Here is a 20,951-nt window from a genome sequence, read left to right as displayed (position 1 = left end):
TGGTGAAAAAGTAAAAGGAGAAATCTACATGTTAGCTCCCACTTGAAAATTCACAAAGCACATTCTCATGTTATAGATTCTAAAAATTCCCTGCGTAAGGAAAGCTGTCTACCAGAGCTTCCCACAAAATTTTGATCAGTAAACCCAGGTTTCACCTAACATTTCTTTATATCCTGCAGAGATAGAAGTGTTCTTTGGAAACACTTTGGGGAAAGGTGCTATAGAATGCTATCATCATTTTATAGATAAGGAAATGAAAACCTAGAGAAGTTCAGCAGTGTGCCTCAGATCACATAGCCATTTGGAGGCAGAACCTTTGAAGCTAGGTCTGTTTATTGCCAAAGCCCATGCTCATCATTAACTGTAATGACTCAGATAATTGTTATCACGTATTAACTATTATGTTCAATATGCTATATGCATATTGCCTTTCATCTTTGTAACAATCCTGCAGTGAGAGTACTGTTATTCCCATTTTATAAATGAAGAAAATGAGGCTTGATTAGATCCAATGACTTACCCAGACCTTGCCAGAAAAGCTCATCCAGGGCTGTCAACAGGACTGTAGAGCTGGCTGGTTCTGGTTAGGTAGTCTTAAGCAAATTACCTTACCTCTTGAATTTTCAATGTCAGTATCTGTAAAATGGGTGTAATATCTCTGGCACATAATGGTTAGTAAATAGTTTCTAAAACAAGTGTAATCAAGCCAGTATACTTTGAAATAAGCACATAGCAAGGTACTTCCCTGGTGGTCCAGTGGGTAAGATTCTGTGCTCCCAATGCAGGGAGCCCAGGTTCAATCCCTGATCATGGAACTAGATCCTGCATGCATGCCACAACTGAGTTGGCATGCTGCAACTAAGGAGTCTGCATGCTGCAACTAAAGAGCCCGAGTGCCACAACCAAGACTTGGAGCGGCCAAAATAAATAAATATTTTTTTAAAAAACACATAGTGAGGTTTAACATCATTGGAAGTATGGTTCATGAATTTATTCATTACCTCTAAGGTAGATAGATGTGAACTTGATATCAATCAAGTTTTTAGGCATCATTAGAGAAGGCAGTTGAGGGCCAGAGAGTAGCAGGCAATCAAATAAACCCCAGGCCCAGGGAGGGAAGATATAAATTCTGTAAAGGTCATACTTTCAGATTCAGTCAAAAAGGTTCAGCACAGGGTAATACAAAGAACACAATTCAGTGTCAGACAGACTGAGTTTGATGCCAGCCTCACCCCTAATTAGCCACATGACCTTAAGCAACTCATTTAACCTCTCTGAGCAACAACACCTCATCTCAAACATGGAATTAACACTACTTTGCAAGGTTGCCATGAGGATTAAATGCGGTGATGTATGTAAAGATTCTAGCACTGAACCTGGCACTCATGACATGGTAGGTTTGGCCCCTAGGACTTTGCCTTCTACCTTCTAGAGCGGCATACTTTAACCAACAAAAGGGAAGTGTATCGATGAAGGGGCATCTATCTGGTCCCAGAAATGTGCCTGGCGCCCTCAAGGTGGTCTGAAGTGGAAACGATGTTAATTACAGTCTTTTAACTATCAATCTCAAAGTATCCTCAATCGCTGTGAAAGTGACACGTGTCATTAAGAATAAGGAGCCCAGAGAGAATAAAGTAATCCAAAAAAATTTTTAAAGCAACAGGGAAGGAACATTTCCCAACTTTGGCAGCTGATTTACATCTATTAAACTGATATAACCAGGTGCAAAATCCTGGGGCAAAATTTAAATATCGCTGTTTTTTCCCTGCAAATTTTCAAGCAAGGTATAAATTCTGTGCGTGTTTATGCAAATATCTTATAGATGTGTTACAGATACACTTGGTGGGGGGCATTTCCCCCATTCTATGCTGAGGCTAGAGCACACTCTACTGACTGCCTAAATAAAAGTGCACATAGCATTTAATCTCCAAGCACATATTTAAACCAGTAAGTCACACAGTCAAACATGCTCACAGCCACACAAATGCACAAACACGCATACACTGAAACACTCATGCACACACTCTTAAACACACTTGTACTCATGCACACACTCTTTTCTTTATTTCAGATTTTAAAAAGGCATTTATATTTTTTAACATCTTTATTGGAGTATAATTGCTTTACAATGGTGTGTTAGTTTCTGCTTTATAACAAAGTGAATCAACTATACATATACATACATCCCCGTATCTCCTCCCTCTTGCGTCTCCCTCCCACCCTCCCTATCCCACCCCTTTGGATGGGCAGAAAGCACCGAGCTGATCTCCTGTGCTACGTGAGTGCTTCCCACTGGCTATCTGTTTTACATTTGGTAGTGTATATATGTACGTGCCACTCTCTCACTTCATCCCAGTTTACCCTTCCCACTCTGCGTGTCCTCAACTCCATTCTCTACATCTGCGTCTTTATTTCTGATCTGATCTTTATGATTTCTTTCCTTCTGCTAACTTTGGGGTTATTTGTTCTTTCTCTAATTGCTTTAGGTGTAAAGTTAGGTTGTTTATTTGAGATGTTTGTTGTTTCTTGAGGTAGGATTGTATTGCTATAAACTTCCCTCTTAGAACTGCTTTTGCTACATCCCTTAGGTTTTGGGTCATCGTGTTTTCAATGTCATTTGTTTCTAGGTATTTTTTGATTTCCTCTTTGATTTCTTCAGTGATTTCAGGTTACTAAGTAGTGTATTGTTTAGCCTCCATGTGTCTGTATTTTTTACAGATTTCGTCCTGTAATGGATATCTAGTCTCAAAGCGTTGTGGTTGGAAAAGATACTTGATATGATTTCAATTTTCCTGAATTTCCCAAGGCTTGATTTGTGACCCAAGATATGATCTATCCTGGAGAATGTTCCATGAGCACTTGAAAAGAATGTGTATTCTGTTGTTTTTGGATGGAATGTCCTATAAATATCAATTAAGTCCATCTTGTTTAATGTATCATTTAAAGCTTGTGTTTCCTTATTTATCTTCATTTTGGATGATCTGTCCATTGGTGAAAGTGGGGGGTTAAAGTCCCCTACTATGATTGTGTTACTGTGGATTTCCCCTTTTATGGCTGTTAGCATTTGCTTTATGTATTGAGGTGCTCCTACATTGGGTGCATAAATATTTACAATTGTTTTATCTTCTCTTGGATTGATCCCTTGATCATTATGTAGTGTCCTTCTTTGTCTCTTGTAATAGTCTTTGTTTTAAAGTCCATTGTGTCTGATATGAGAATTGCTACTCCAGTTTTCTTTTCATTTCCATTTGCATGGAATATCTTTTTCCATGCCCTTACTTTCAGTCTGTATGTGTCCCTAGGTCTGAAGTGGGTCTCTTGTAGGCAACCTAGATACGGGTCTTGTTTTTGTATCCATTCAGCCAGTCTGTGTTTTTGGTTGGAGCATTTAATCCATTTACATTTAAGGTAGTTATCGATATGTATGTTCCTATTACTATTTTCTTAATTGTTTTGGGTTTATTATTGTAGGTCTTTTCCTTCTCTTGTGTTTCCTGCGTAGAGAAGTTCCTTTAGCATTTGTTGTAAAGCTGGTTTGGTGGTGCTGAATTCTCTTAGCTTTCGCTTGTCTGTAAAGGCTTTAATTTCTCCATCAAAACTGAATGAGATCCTTGCTGGATAGAGTAATCTTGGTTATAGGTTTTTCCCTTTTATCGCTTTAAATATGTCCTGCCACTTCCTTCTGGCTTGCAGAGTTTCTGCTGAAAGATCAGCTGTTAACCTTATGGGGATTCCCTTGTATGTTATTTGTTGTTTTTCCCTTGCTGCTTTTAATTTTTTTTCTTTGTATTTAATTTTTGATAGTTTGATTAATATGTGTCTTGGCGTGTTTCTCCTTGGATTTACCTGTATGGGACTCTCTGTGCTTCCTGGACTTGATTGACTATTTCCTTTCCCATATTAGGGAAGTTTTCAGCTATAATGTCTTCAAATATCTTCTCAGTCCTTTCTTTTTCTCTTCTTCTTCTGGGACCCCTATAATTCGAATGTTGGTGCGTTTAATGCTGTCCCAGAGGTCTCTGAGACTGTCCTCAGTTCTTTTCATTCTTTTTTCTTTATTCTGCTCTGCAGTAGTTATTTCCACTATTTTCTCTTCCAGGTCACTTATCTGTTCTTCTGCCTCAGTTTTTCTGCTATTGATTCCTTCTAGAGAATTTTTAATTTCATTTACTGTGTTGTTCATCATTGTTTGCTCTTTAGTTCTTCTAGGTCTTTGCTAAACGTTTCTTGTATTTTGTCCACTCCATTTCCAAGATTTTAGATCATCTTTAGTATCATTACTCTGAATTCTTTTTCAGGTAGACTGCCTGTTTCCTCTTCATTTGTTTGGTCTGGTGGGTTTTTACCTTGCTCCTTCGTCTGCTGTGTGTTTCTCTGTCTTCTCATTTTGCTTAACTTAACTGTTTGATGTCTCCTTTTCACAGGCTGCAGGTTCATAGTTCTCCAACCTCACCCATTAGCAGAGAGGCTGCCTAAAATCATAATAAGGTCACAGGCACTGCAAAACACACCACCAGTCGTGGTCCTGCCCACCAGAAAGACAAGATCCAGCCTCATCCACCAGAACACAGGCACCAGTCCCCTCCACCAGGAAGCCTACACAACCCCCTGAACCAACCATAGCCACTGGGGACAACCACCAAAAACAACATGCACACAGTCTTTAACACTGCACAGTCACACATATACTGAAATATACCATCGCACACTCATGCATGCACTCGAACACATGCTTGCTCCCTCGTTCACACCCCTGCACACTTGCACACATTAACACACTTCCACTCACACACACAGTGTATGTCCATTTATAAAGAATATTGTCATTAGTTTGAATGAAAAGAAAATTATTTTATAAAATCCTCAGCCTAAGCTTATTTTAGGCACCCATTGAACACTTAAGAATTTATTTACTTAGGTTACATTCTACATCAGAGAGGGTAGAGAATTTTAGAGGCTGCAAATTGTATTCATGCCCTTTTGAAAGTTAACTCTCTCTCATTCTACCTCCAAATACAGAACATCTTTAAAACTGAAGTGCTTTGGGAAAAAAATGTAAATTCTGTAATAGTTGTAAATTGGTATGTGCACTGTAGAGTAATTTAAAGTCATTAGAAAGATGAATTTTTTTAAAGTAAGTGCCTCACAAGAAAATGAGTGAAGCAATATCACAGTGTATTAATGGAGCTCGAGACATCTTAAGTTGATTTTGAAATTAAACATCAAAAACCAAACCTTGAAAAAAAATAATTAGGTAAACCATTATATGTATTGCAATCAAAAAGAAAAAAACCTCTTGAAATTTAGGAAATTGCAAATTAATGGTGTCAGTCATCCTGATTTGGCAAGGACAAGGATTGTCAATGAAAATAAAACATATGTCTATTTAAAATATTCTTGAAAACTGAGCTGTGCCCAGGGTTTGCTGCTCTGTTTTGGTTTCTGGTGGGACGTCCTTTTGCTTATATAACATATCAGTGTAAGAGGTACCTTCTGCAAAGGACTTGCAAACCTCTTATCAGTGGAAGACTTGACCCTGTGATCTTTTTGCAAAGGAAGGTGGTGACACTAGCCTGGAGGAAATGGTCAAGCTACTCATCTCCTCTTTTCCCCACCCTTAGATTGAACTGTATGAAATTGCTGATATTTGACCTATAAATGTGATATTTTCATACGATTCAAGCTAATATTTTCAATAAAACTAGATTTCGGAGGGAAAGGAGTGCTGACCCCAGCAGTATACTGAAAATAAAAGTGATCTCAAAATCATTTCAGAGACATGTAGCTAGTTACTTAATTGCTAGTAGCTCATGTGTTAAAAAATGGGAATAAAACCAACCTGCCACACATAACTCAGAAGTTAACTGGCTGAAATCAAATAGCAGGTATGTTGTTAAACAGTCCAAATTGCAATACAACTAAACTTAAGTGCATCCTCCCTTGTCTGGATCTTTCATTTATTCAGGCTGTTCTCAGTGTGTAAGCTAGCTTGCCCAAAGGGTTTCTCCATTTTTACTATCAGGGCCAAATATAATGCTTAATAATTTGAAACATCTCCATGCTGAAAACATTTATCTTCAGCTACCCCTGCATAAGGAGGATTAAGAAATCTTCAACTCTATCTGGATTTCTCTATTATATGGATTGAACCCAGTCTCTGTCAATACAGGTACCTACAGTTTTGTTCTATTCTATTCTTCTCCTATCTCCTTGGGTCTCTAGCAACTCCTGTCGAGTAGAGTGACAAGATATAATCTACCCCCTTCTTCTAGGTAACTCCTCCTGTTATTTATTCTTCAGGTACATACTGGTGATATTGCGTGCTTTGTTTGGTTGTGACCTTGACCATTTATAGTAATTATCTCCATAAGAAGAATGATTTCAGCTCTGAAAAAAGAACTTACTCAGGCTCTGTGTAAGGCAACAGGCTTATATTATGCACCTACTATGTGCTGAATCCTATGTGTTGTGAGAATGGGACATACAAACAGAATGGTAATCCAAACAGTATGCCTGTTATTCAAAGGAGAGAGAAATCAGCTGCAACTTAAATGTGCCATAGTATCAGGATTGTTAGGTAAATTAGGGTGCGTTTTGGAATATAGTTACAATGTTTACAAAGAATTTTTAATTTATATTAGAAAGTTCTCAAGATATAGGAAGTCCAAAAGTAAACTAAAAAAATGTATCTAATATGTCCATAAAGTACATAAAGTACAGAATAGGAGGAAAGATGCCAAAATATCAGTAGCATTTTTCACTAGACTGGGGGGCTGTCTTTTTCTTCTTTACTCTTTTCTGTATTAGGGACTCACAGGATTTAGGAATGTAGAGAGCAACATAATTTAAAATTCTGGGCAAAAAGATACTTGAAGATAAGTTAAGGCCCTTGTTCATTCAGAGAAAAGAGTTTGTAAGAGACTTAGTAATAGTCTTCAAGTACTTGTAAAGCTTTCAGATAAGGTATAGTGACCAGGTGTTCCCAACTCCATAAAAATATAGAGTAAAGGGGCTTCCCTGGTGGCGCAGTGGTTGAGAGTCCGCCTGCCGATGCAGGGGACACGGGTTCATGCCCAGGTCCAGGAAGATCCCAGAAGCCGCGGAGCGGCTGGGCCCGTGAGCCATGGCCGCTGAGCCTGCGCGTCCGGAGCCTGTGCTCCGCAACGGGAGAGGCCACAACAGTGAGAGGCCCGCGTACTGGAAAAAAAAAAAAAAAGTATATATATATATATATATATATATATATATATATATATATAGAGAGAGAGAGAGAGAGAGAGAGAGAGAGAGAGAGAGAGAGCTGGGAAAATTCCATAGGGGGAGGAGATCATTTAAAAATCAGAATTGCTTATGATAGCAAATCATGGCATTTCCTTTTTAGGTGATTTGAACAGCAATTTGTTCATCTGCCTATGAAGATTCAGGAACAATCTGGGCAATCTCCTAAAGGCAGAAGGGTTAACTGATTATAATCTTGAAATTCCTTCGTCCTTTTATTACATCTTATATTTTGTGCCCTCAGAGCACATGGTATAACTCTGGCCTCTGAACATTATACCCTTTATTATGGGCCATTCTGTTCAAATCCATCTTGATAGTCTTTAGGAAAGCAACTGGAGAAGATGCTCAATTCACTAGTAATCAGGGAAATAAACATCAAAAAGAGACTTCTTTTTTCACTCATATTGTTCAGAAGTATCTAGAAACAAGTGTTCTTTCACTCTCCTTGTGGGTGTATTAATTGGTACAGTCTTGTCGGTATCTATTAAAATTTAAAATACAGATAGCCTTCACCCCAGTAATTCCATTTCTAAGAAATATCCTAGAGAAATACTGCACGTGTGTTTCCAATAGAAAAAAGTGTACAAACTATCTAAATGTCCATTTGTAAAGATTAAACTATATAACATCCAGACTAGGGTATGCTATATACCAAAAGAATGAGTTAGTTCTAAGTGAACAATAATATTGTCTTAGAAATATTTCCCAGTTCTAGAAAAATATATACAATATTATACCATTTAGGTTAAAGTACTGTTTAGTCACGTATCTCTGTGTACGTATATCAATTTATTGCATAGAAAGATGTCCACAGAGAATTTTATCAAAGAGTTATTGGTCGTTACCCTCTTGAGAAGTAACTACGACTGGTGGCTCAAAATGTATTATTGTTTTATCTGTAGTCAAAAGTTTTACAGTGAAAATGTATTTTTAATTACTTGTAATAGCATGTAATTAAAGACAAATAAAAATTAGGAAACGGGTATACAATATAGAAATGGAGGCAAATGTTTAAAATAGATGTTCATGGCATTTGACAAGGAAAAAAACTAGGAAGATTAGGCTAAAGCTAAAAAGGATGGTGGCAACAGGGTTTGCAGGGAGAGACAAAATATAGTGGGAAAAAAATCATGCTTACAAAAGCAAAAAAAATTCTTAAGATTAAATAATACAAAATGTGCAGAACTGTGAAGAAAAGTATCAAACTACTGAGTAACGCCCTGCCAGGTGTCAAAATGTGTTATAAAACTTAAGTAAATAAAACAAGTTGGTATTGATACCTGAATAGACACATCATGGAATGGGATAGAAAGTCTAGAAAGCAACTGAGTACACATAAGAATTTGGAGTATGATAAATCAATAAGGATAGGATGGATAAACCAATATATTCCAAAAAGTTTCATCCCAGCCCAAGCAGCATGAAAGTCTTACCACGTCTCTCTGAATAAGTAGGAAAATGATGGGTGGAATAGAATTCCCCAGAGTAGGAGTAATTCCACAGCGTAAAGAAGTTTGAATGGTACTGGTTTAAATATACTGATTTTTCATGGTTCTTAGGTTCTATATTTTTACTTAAAGATTTTACTTTCCTGTGATGACACAGGAAATGATAGGGGAAGTTCTCAAGGATGAATATGTTTGTGAATAGAAGCCAGGTATTATTTTCCTTAATATATGACCCTCACTTTCATTTCATCCACAGCCTCTTGCCTCTTCTGGTGAGTTTATAAATAAGGTCTCATTGTCCAGGAATCTCAGTATTTCTTATAGACTCTAAAAGAACTCAGGGAGGGGGGAAACTAACTGGTGAACTAGTTTCCTTTCTGGGAAAAAAAATCGTCATCATAACAGGAACAAAAGCTTAATTCAAGTCTCCGAGGAATTTAAAGTAAAAATCATAGGGCAGCAAGATGGAAAGCCCTAGGTTTTTGGAACCAGTCCAAGCTGAACCAGAAGAGCCTAATGCAGTCATTCATTGATTTGAGAGATAGGATATGTCAAAGGTATTAGAGTTACAACGAGGCAACCTACAAGGCAGAGGCTAGCCTGCCAACCTTTACCTGATCATTTGCTGCTTGATATTACCGGCAGGAGGGTCAGAAATATTGCCTCTTCCCTGCCCCCTTTCCTCTTTGTGTTATATCTAGTCAATTCTCAATTCCCCTCTGCTTCAGCTCCAGTTATCTCAAAAATAAACCTTCTCCAGAAAGCCTACCTTTATTACACATATATCATTTTCCTCATACTTGGCACTGTTCAATGTAGTCAGGCGTGAAAATTAGGGAGGGATGATTAGAAATCCCTTAGTATCCTTTTGTCTCAAGTCACCCTTGGCATTCCTATTTAGTGACACCTATTCAGTGACACCTCTTAGGATGTATGGCAAGATACTAAACACCTTAATTTCTGCTTTAAAGAAGGAAACCTAATTAACATCAGTAGTAATGACACTCAGAACTTTGGCATGATCCAAAGGAAGTCTAAAAATTGTACAAACAGCCTAACGACTGAACTTCATATCCTGAGGAGTCTCAGGATTCTTCTAAAGACCACTTTCCCTTGTCAGATGCTTTTTTTTCTTAGCACCAGGGCAAAAAATGGGGAGGACTCTCAATAAGGTAGAGCCTCCCTCCTTCAGATAGAAATATCTTGGGCAGGTAGGGGTTTTTTTTGTTTCCTCTTCTCTGAATTCCTATGTAAGTTCTTCCACTGATTCATTCTATAGATATTTAACAAATACTCACTCTATGCCAGGCACTGCGCTTACATGATGCAGATTCAATGGTGAAAAAATCCAAACCCATTCCCTCCCTTCATAGAACTCACACTTGAGGTGGTCTGGTACATAGAGACCATGCATTCTACTTCTACCATAGCACCCTCACCGAGAATAAGGACTCACTCCCTTGTTGAATATGTTTCTTAAAGCTCACTTGAATGTGCATCTGAAATGACTGGGGTGCTTATTGAACATACACATTTTTGCACTCCCCCCTCCTCCCCCCTCCACACAGATTCTATTATGGGAAGCCTGGGATGGGGATCAGTTATCAGCATGTTTAACAAGCTTCCCAGATGATTGCGATGCAGATGATAGAAGGACAACACGTTGAGAACACTGCCTCCACTTTTGCTCATAGCTAATTAGTATTTCACATATTTTAATTTAAGGCAATTAACTTTTGTTCAGTCTTCTCTGGACACAGAAGACAGATGCTTAGCATCTTCTTTATATAAGAAGTCTAGACACAGCCCGGAATTGACCATTTTGTGGTTGATTTTGGGCTTTCGGCCATATTAATAGCCAGTTGCTATGCAATCTATCAGAACAGATATGTGGTCAATTCAACCATTAAGATGCCCAACGAAATAACTGAGCTGATGGTGCCATACTAACACTGAGACATGTCCAAAGTCTGGCAAGTCACAGCAAGGACGGTTTTTTAGTTCTTTCCTAATCATGGTGACAAAGCGTTAAGAAGAACGCTCTAAGTAATTTCTATTGAAACGGTTTAATTTTTCGATCCACCAATGGCTGATTCAGATCTGAGTGTCGACAACTAATGATGGCAAGGAATATTTATGTCCTCATCCCTAAAGGAACATAATAATGCCAATAATGCCAGGATTAAATGACATAACATGTAAAAATGTTTATTTCATGGCTCCAGTAGGTGCTCAATAAATATCTTTTCCCTACAGAATGATCCAGACTTCATAGAAGTTAATCGGTATTGAAAAATCATTAAGTAAAAAAAAAAAGTCATTAAGTAGTTGTGATAGTAGAGTATATGACACTACCAAAAACCAAAATAAAAAAATAAAGAGAAAACACTTAAGTAATACATGAATTATCTTTCTTTTTCCACCTTATTTCCTAGAAGTTGTTAGCTTTTGTAAGAGGTTTTGGCTTTTAAAAAATGCTAGCTTACCTTTGTGTGGCATTGCACTTTTCAAAGCTCTTTCCCAATCATTATTGCATTTGATACAACAATCCTGTAAGGAAATATTCTTACCATTAGACAGATGAGGAAGCCAAGATCCTGAGAAGATACATGATTTGCTCAAGTTCACCCAGTCCATGAAGTGCCTCAAGTAAATACTAAGTTTCTTTTTTTTTTTTTTTTTTGTGGTACTCGGGCCTCACTGTTGTGGCCTCTCCCGTTGCGGAGCACAGGCTTCCGGACGCGCAGCCTCAGCGGCCATGGCTCATGGGCCCAGCCGCCCCGCGGCATGTGGGATCTTCCTGGACCGGGGCACGAACCCGTGTCCCCTGCATTGGCAGGCGGACTCTCAACTACTGCGCCACCAGGGAAGCCCAATACTAAGTTTCTTGAGCGAGTCCAGTTCACCCTGTGTACAGGTTGTTTAATAACTGAGATCATGCTTGAGTATCAGTAAAGTGTGTTTGAATTTCAACAGCCTTTCAATTCGGGGTTTGAAGCCACGACACTTTCATGCAGAAACACGTCTGATCTAGGCGTGAAATGCTACCTCAACCAGTATTTACTCAACTGTTTTGATTGTTCTGCTATACCCAGTGCTACACATTTTTTAAAAAGTAAATATAGGACTTCCCCGGTGGCACAGTGGTTAAGAATTCGCCTGCCAATGCAGGGGACACGGGTTCGATCCCTGGTCCAGGAAGATCCCACATGCTGCAGAGCAGCTAAGCCTGTGCACCACAACTACTGAGCCCGCGTGCCACAACTGCTGAAGCCTGTGCACCTAGAGCCTGTGCTCCACAACAAGAGAAGCCACCGTAATGAGAAGCCCACGCACTGCAATGAAGAGTAGCCCCCTGCTCGCCACAACTAGAAAAGTCCCACACGTAGCAATGAAGACCCGATGCAGCCAAAAATAAAACTTAATGAATGGATTAATTAATTTAAAAAATAAAGAGTACCCAGGAAACTTCCAGTGCATTTGTAATTTTTTAAAAAAGTAAATATAAATCTTTGTATTATCATCAATACACATTGCTTTCTTCTTCCTTTTGTGGATGAAACAGGAATTAAGAATGCTGTAGAGAAGATGGATTCTAGGCGTAACGTCACATAGTTCATAGTTACTGGCCTAATATTAAATCTTTGGCCTGTTCTTAGCAAAGAGACCCTACTTTGCTCTTGGAAATACCTTTATCATAACTTCCCAGATAGGGGCATTTGGCCCAATGCACTAAGCAAACCAAAACAAACAAAAAAAGAAATTACCCACTCTGTGCCCAGATTTTATAGATTTAGATCCTAAACCATTTGGCTTTGACCATCTCATACCTCAATTCTTGTTTTTTTCTTCAAACTTCTTTAATTATGATATTTAACCCCCTTCTACATTTATACCTTCAACCAAATCCCCTCCAGTTTGAAGCATGTTCAATTCCTCCTAGTTTCCATCCTTGGTCCTGCCTTCTAGTTACTGTTCAGTACGTCTAAAATGCTATCTGGGTAACCTCCCTTCTAGATTAAATAAACCCTGGCTCCTTTCCTCCTGTATGCCATCCTATGTGCAGCCACCCCATTTCAGTGTAGTCTTGTTGTATATGCATGACCTAGAAGTGGAAGAATTGGAGATTATTTTCGTGGGGCAGCAAGCATAGCATGGAGCTTCTTGGGAGGTAGATATATTAACTTCTTAGGTGCAACCATCTATACCACGGCTAATTTTTTAGATTGCCTTGGCATTCCACATATTAGGCTGTCAAAAGAGAATCTTATGTGAGGGCTGCATCCTTTACAAGTATAATAGGGGCAAACATGGCCACCCCTAAAATTTGTGCTAATATTTGTGGAGCCTCAAGCAAGGATACAAATGGAGACCTGCCTATGTCCAGACCTCCGTCTCCTCCCAGCACTGACTATCAATGAGGGGCTTCATACGGATGTTCCTGGATACACCCTATCCATATACCATGCCCTCTCACCCCCAAAAAACAATTGTCCTTTGGCCATTGCTCAAGCTTAGTGGTGCACATATTGGCAATCCATTTCCTACTAGGCAGAGTCCTACATAGTAGGCTCAGGCCATTTAGACAGGGAATTCCAGGCTCCCAGCTGCCCAGGAAGTGGTCTAATGGGGATTGGAGATGCAAACTCCAGGTAGGCATATACCATTGGCCCAGTGAACTTCTTGCCCCAAAGGAGGAGTGTGGCTGTAGGAAGACCAGGTGGGGCCATTCAAAATGGGCTCAAAGGAGACCCTAGTTGCCCAGGTCTAAGGGTGATATAGTGTCTTGGAGTTTTTAGTATTGTTAAGGCCCAACCATCTAGTGCTACAGAAAATACATTGGGGAAAAGAGTTTTGTGATTCAGGTGAGATGTTATCAGGCAGTGAAATGAAACAGAGGATGAGATGGGCAGATTTAAAGGTTACAAAAATAATTTGAAGAATGAAATACTTCATGACCACCTGACCTATATTATAGTTGGTTCTTCCACCTCCCACTGTCTCTTCATTCTGTGCCTGGATTCTGTCTGAATTTTCAAGGACACTTGGTTTTGTTAATGGTTTATTGAAACTAGGATACTACTCTATTCTTCTTTTATTTTATTTTCGTAATAAGTTCAGTGTACATATACATTAAAATCAAGTACACTGGGATCAGCAGGTGGCCCTTTCCTGGATTTTCTCAACTTTATTTCTTGCCCTGGTCATTTCTGTTTTTTCCTCATAATGCCTCAGGCATAGGAAGCAGGGAAAGTTTAAGGTGATGTTCGTGACTTGAGGCATTATGATAATGGATCAGAAAGTGCTTGGTAAAGAGTAAAGTTCTATACAAATGTAACTTGTTGATCATCTTAGCAGGCAGCATCTTTCTGTAGCAAACTTGCTTCAAATAGTACCCCTCACTCAACACCAAAAGGGAATTTTGAGCTAAGGCCTTCACTCAGCTTTACAGAATGTAGAAAGCAAAGAAAGGTAACATCTAGGCAATAGAATGGAATATGGATTTTCTTTTCTTTCCTGCTCTGGGAAGAAAATGGACTGAGGGACTAGTAGATTGTTTTGCTAATCTCTTGTATGATCGACTGCATATGTGTTATATGTGAAAAGTCTTTGCATTCATGTGTGAACACAAAATTGATGTGGGAATGTGCTTAGATGATAGATAGATAGATAAGTAGATGAATGGATGGATGGATGCGAGTGAGAGAGAGGCAGGAAGGGAGAAAGGGAGAACACTCAGGTTAATAGGTCCTCCTCTTCCCTCTATTTCCCCAACTGGGAAATTATAGGCCTTGAACAAAAATATCTTTATTCTGTGTATAGTTACGTCATCAGTTGTCATTTCAAATGCATAGCACAATAAGAAATGTCTTCTCTCTTGGGGATTTGCTGTTGGCGTGCTTTTTATCACATGGAGATGGATGGATGACACTGTTGGAAAGAGAATTCTGGGTTTAATTCCTAGGAAAAACATTGTCACATATATTTGCAGTACAGAATATTGCTTCAACCTACTAGATTTCAAGACTTTTTATTCTATCTGATCTACCTGAAGGTTATGATAGGCTCCTCCTCTCAGTAAGGATAACTTTTCACAGTATAGATTCCTAATAGTGGGTAGTTATCAGAATGGATGTGGTAGAGTGGGTATAGTTTGAAAAAGCTCCCCCAGGTGGTTTTGATATGTCCCCCAACACACACACACACACACACATACACACACACACACGCCTTGACATCACCGTTCTAACCATTTTTATTCTATGCCTAAACAAGTGCTCCTGAAATATACATACTCTTTGATTTTTTTCTGTCTTGATTGAAACTGTTCCTCATAAAAGCTGGTGACACTGAATGACCTTTCTTATATTCGAAATGATCATTTTTCTTCCAGCCATAATCCAATAAAAGAATTTTTGTTTTCTGAACAAATCATATTTTAAAATTCAGCAAGGATAAAAACTTACAGGCATATTTTATTAAAACATTTACTCTTGCATATAAGGCAAGTTGCTTAGTGGTAAGAGGCAGCTGTGAAGTTCAAAATGGATCTAAAAATGTGTACCTCCTTTGGAATTTAGTTTCTAAACCATGCTGTGCACTTGAGATTCAGCATTCACTATGGGTAACATTATGTGCACCTAATACACTGTGACATAAAAAGTCACAATACTCTTGAGGATTGGGTATCACAGTGGGATAACCAAAGTATAGTGAGTAAAACAAGAGACAAGGAATAGATCATTCTGTGATTTGCTCCCATTATAGCTTCCATTTTAGCTCATGACCCTGAAAGAGATTATTGGTCTTCTTATCTGTAATATAAAGATACTCATTCTATATGTTTGCTTTGTATGTGTACTGGGGCAGTGATTTTGAATTGTGTTCACTAAATCCTGAGGTTCCTTAAAAGGTACCTTACTATCTTCTAAAAAAGCAAGGGGTTCCATATATATGTGTTAGCATACAGTATTTGTTTTTCTTTTTCTGACTTACTTCACTCTGTATGACAGACTCTAGGTCCATCCACCTCACTACAAATAACTCAATTTTGTTTCTTTTTATGGCGAGTAATATTCCATTGTATATATGTGCCACATCTTCTTTATCCATTCATCTGTCAATGGACACTTAGGTTGCTTCCATGTCCTGGCTATTGTAAACAGAGCTGCAGTGAACATTGTGGTACATGACTGTTTTTGAATTATGGTTTTCTCAGGGTATATGCCCAGTAGTGGGATTGCTGGGTAATATGATAGTTCTATTTTTAGTTTTTTAAGGAACCTCCATACTGTTCTCCATAGTGGCTGTATCAATTTACATTCCCACCAACAGTACAAGAGGGTTCCCTTTTCTCCACACCCTTTCCAGCATTTATTGTTTGTAGATTTTTGATAATGGCCATTCTGAATGGTGTGAGGTGATACCTCATTGTAGTTTTGATTTGCATTTCTCTAATGATTAATGATGTTGAGCATCCTTTCATGTGTTTGTTGGCAATCTGTATATCTTCTTTGGAGAAATGTCTGCTTAGGTCTTCTGCCCATTTTTGGATGGGGTTGTTTGTGTTTTTGTTATTGAGCTGCATGAGCTGCTTGTAAATTTTGGACATTAATCCTTTGTCAGTTGCTTCATTTGCAGATATTTTCTCCCATTCTGAGGGTTGTTTTTTGGTCTTGTTTATGGTTTCCTTTGCTGTGCAAAAGCTTTTAAGTTTCATTAGGTCCCATTTGTTCATTTTTGTTTTTATTTCCATTTGTCTAGGAGGTGGGTCAAAAAGGATCTTGCTGTGATTTATCTGATAGAGTGTTCTGCCTATGTTTTCCTCTAAGAGTTTGATAGTGTCTGGCCTTACACTTAGGTCTTTAATCCATTTTGAGTTTATTTTTGTGTATGGTGTTAGGGAGTGTTCTAATTTCATTCTTTTACACGTACCTGTCCAGTTTTTGCAGCACCACTTATTGAAGAGGCTGTCTTTTCTCCATTGTATAGTCTTGCCTCCTTTATCAAAAATAAGATGACCATATGTGCGTGGGTTTATCTCTGGGCTTTCTATCCTGTTCCATTGATCTATATTTCTGTTTTTGTGCCAGTACCATACTATCTTGATTACTGTAGCTTTGTAGTATAGTCTTAAGTCGGGGAGCCTGATTCCTTCAGCTCCGTTTTTCTTTCTCAAGATTGCTTTGGCTATTCGGGGTCTTTTGTGTTTCCATACAAATTGTGAGGTTTTCTGTTCTAGTTCTGTGAAAAATGCCAGTGATAGTTTGATAGGGATCGCATTGAATCTGTAGATTGCTTTGGATAGTATAGTCATTTTCACAGTGTTGATTCTTCCAATCTAAGAACATGGTATATCTCTCCATCTGTTTGTATCATCTTTAATTTCTTTCATCAGTGTCTTATAGTTTTCTGCATACAGGTCTTTTGTCTCCTTAGGTAGATTTATGCCTAGGTATTTTATTCTTTTTGTTGCAGTGGTAAATGGGAGTGTTTCCTTAATTTCACCTTCAGATTTTTCATCATTAGTGTATAGGAATGCAAGAGATTTCTGTGCATTAAAATGGTTATGAAGAACCTAGGAGCAGGACGGGAATGAAGACGCAGACCTACTAGAGAATGGACTTGAGGATGCGGGGAGGGGAAGGGTAAGCTGGGACAAAGTGAGAGAGTGGCATGCACATATATACACTACCAAATATAAAACCAGTAGCTAGTGGGAAGCAACTGCATAGCACAGAGAGGTCAGCTTGGTGCTTTGTGACCACCTAGAGGGGTGGGATAGGGAGGATGGGAGGGAGGGAGACGCAAGAGGGAAGAGATATGGGGATATATATATATGTATAGCTGATTCACTTTGTTATAAAGCAGAAACACACCATTGTAAAGCAGTTATACTCCAATAAAGATGTTAAAAAAATTTTTTTTAAAAAAGCAAGGGGAAGTTAAATAGGTTTTTATGTCTTCACCATTTTGTATCTGTTTTATATAAACAGGGGTTCTAATTAAGATTTCATTTGAACAAAATGTGTTGTGGTAGACATATTAGTGTTCACCAAGATTCCAGCTGTTTTCTCTTATGGGGCACGGTGCCCCTATGTAATTAGGTGTGACCGCATGATTTGCTTTGGCCTATGAAATATGAGCAGATGTTAGGTGTAACGCTTCCAAGGGGAAGCACTTAAGAACCACTGCATAATTCTCCAAGTTCTTTTATTCTGTCTTGGAAAACCCTAAAAGAAAAGCCTCATGTCATAATGGCAGTATTCTAAATAGTGATCAGAACATCACCCCCTGAACTACTGCATAATTCTCCAAGTTCTTTTATTCTGTCTTGGAAAACCCTAAAAGAAAAGCCTCATGTCATAATGGCAGTATTCTAAATAGTGATCAGAACATCACCTCCTGAACTACTTTGGACATGTTGCATAAATGAGAAATAAGCTTCTGTTGTTTCAAGCCACTGAGAGCTGAGGGCTCATTTGTTACCTGATCTAACCTATACTGACTAGTACAAGAGTGACCTTTCAGAGCCACTGCTATAATGGAAAGAGCTGAATGTCAGGAGCCCTAGATCTAGTTCCAGCTCTGCCACTGACCAACACTGTGACTTTAGTCAAGTCACTCATTTCTTTGAGCTTCAATTTCCTCTTGTTTAGAAAAGCAGAGGGACTTCCCTGGCATTCCAGTGGTTAAGACTTCACCTTCCAATGCAGGGGGTGCGGGTTCGATCCCTGGTCAGGGAGCTAAGACCCCACATGCCTTGGGGCCAAAAAACCAAAGCACAAAACAGAAGCAATATTGTAACAAATTCAATAAAGACGTTAAAATAAATAAATAAGTAAAAATTAAAAAGCAGAAATAAGTAAGCTGCATGCTTCATAGAATGTTTAGGAGATAAAATGATATATTAGATATGAAAGAATAATTATTTAATTATAGTATCATTTTATTAACTCTAACCAATATAAATGTTTGCAAATCAATATAATGCTGAAAATGTCTCTAAAGGGGAGAACAAAAGACCAAATTCCTAAGTGTTTTCTCCCAAGTGCCTAGTACCTCCCCTGGTAGAAAAGATCTTATGTAAAGGAGGCATCATCCCTTTTCCAAGCCACTAGTATACCTAAATCTGGCTGACTCATTTTACTAAGGATCCACCAAGAAATAATATTTTCTGTTGAGATTTGACTACACACACTTATAGGAAGAAATGCAAGACATGTCGTAATCAAAGAATTTAGATGGCGGTAAACTTTACAAAGCTTGTAAAAGACCAAAAAACAAAGGTAGAATTCACAGCTTTTCTGTATTATGACACAATTACTACAAAATAGATTCCAAGGACACTGAAATTTGGACATTTAAAATACATGTTTCTCTTACAGTTATTTCATATGTTCAAAGGTAAAGAGCAAATACCTACTTCCTAAACTGTATAAATTTGTATGTCATGGAAGACAATCTTTTTCCCTATTCATTTCTGAATTATTAGCTCCTATTTTTGCACACTATAAGCAGAATCAGATGATATTTTGAGCTTATACATTGTCAACTTTCTGAAGGAGTCTAAAGCAATACAATCAAACTGCTATAGGATTTTCAACAAATTATTCTGGGCCTCTTTTTTTCAATTATCAAAACAAAAATAGCTATCCATCTCTAATGAGGTGATTATGTGCCTGTGTTAACTTGGGTTAGAGAATTAGAAAGCATTGTGAGCTATTGTGAGAAAGCCCTCACTTACAAATCGATTATAGGAAATATCAATTATTATCTTCTGATCACCCACAGTGAACACAACATGGTGCTTACTGGCATTAACCGTTATTGCCTAGACTGCCCTTGGGTGATTCCAGGGTAAAATTTATGTCTGAATTTTTAATATCTACCTCTTATGGTGACGGTATATTTACAGCCATAGCCATATGTTTTCCTTACCTTCATGCTTCCTTGGCTTTAAGCATCAATCTTATATTCGAGAGTCATAATCCTTAGGGACAATGTTGCTTTTTCCTGTACTCCAGCTGAATTATTTCTCCCAGTCTCAACTCTGTGTGCTTCTGCACTCTAGGTTTCAAGTGCTCTTAACTCCAGTGAGGGCAACCAAGGGTTACGTGAGCATGAGACAGAGGCAAGTCTGAGTTATATCTTTTGATGAATTTCATTTCCCCACCCCAAGTCCACTAGAAATGATGGAACACAGTTCCTCTGGTGTTGCCACAATTTTGATTAAGCATGTTAAAAGGCTTGTTGGCTGCAATTTGAACCCCTGGCAACAACTGTCTTACAATTTCACTTGTAGCATGCCTTATTAAAAACCGAATGTTTTAGAGAACATGTGAGAGAAGAAATAACAGCACTGGTTCAAGGATCTGCAAATCCATCTCCTCTAAAAGCTTCATTTTTAAAAAGTTGATCTTGGCTTGGGAGACTCTTATTTCTCCAACAACTATGTCAGTCTAATTTTCCACCCTATCAGATTAAGCTTTTTTTCATTCATTGTAAACGATTTCCCACAATATCCTTATTTGATCTGCCAGCTTGTACAATCTATGGGCCCTAGGGGGTACTGCGGAAGGCAAGTTCTACTATTCAAAAACCCGTTGTGTGTTGGCCACAGCATAATTGTATTTCTGCTTTACACCTATATCATGGTTGGGTAAACAAAGTTATACCCAATGGTGAATGAGTAATCCTTTTCAGTAGTATCAATTTCCAGAGCTTTGGCCCCATGAAATGAAATATCTGTTAGTATGTTTACCATTACCAGTCCAACTCATAAGACTGTATTGATTAGATTTTTGCACTGCAAAAATACCATCTTAAACCAGAGTGAAATCAATATGGGTGTGTATTTTTTATATACAAATTGGATTTAGCTCAAAAAGAATATTCTTCGTTGGAGCAGAAATAAATCTGGAAAGAAAATCTGATAAAGCATCCTAAAATGAAAAAAAAAAAGAAAAAAGTTTACCCTTCCTGGTGCTTTAGTCCTTTCCCCTGACTATTAATCTGAGCTCAGTCCTTGCTGTCTGAGTGGAGATTTCTTTTGCGTTCAAAGCAGATCAATGTTTGCACAGATTAGGACTTGAGATAACATCATCAGCGTGCAAATGCCTTCTTTAGATTTAAATGACACAACAGCGTTCCATTCAGCTCTTTGGGAAGCAGCACAAACTGAAGTACAAAACAGTCAGTGAGGCTCCTGATGGCAGTGCG

At 38.3% G+C, this 20,951-nt stretch overlaps 1 protein-coding gene across 4 annotated transcripts in view; it reads left to right on the top strand.

The window, feature by feature from the left end:
* The window catches only part of TENM1 (teneurin transmembrane protein 1), a 572,765-nt gene that overhangs the window by 325,968 nt on the left and 225,846 nt on the right, over window positions 1-20,951 (top strand). The gene's annotated exons all lie outside the window — the stretch shown is intronic.

Source organism: Phocoena phocoena, chromosome X (genome assembly GCF_963924675.1).
Source record: "Phocoena phocoena chromosome X, mPhoPho1.1, whole genome shotgun sequence".
Taxonomy (NCBI): Eukaryota; Metazoa; Chordata; class Mammalia; order Artiodactyla; family Phocoenidae; genus Phocoena; species Phocoena phocoena.
This window is presented reverse-complemented; position numbering and strand designations above follow the sequence as displayed.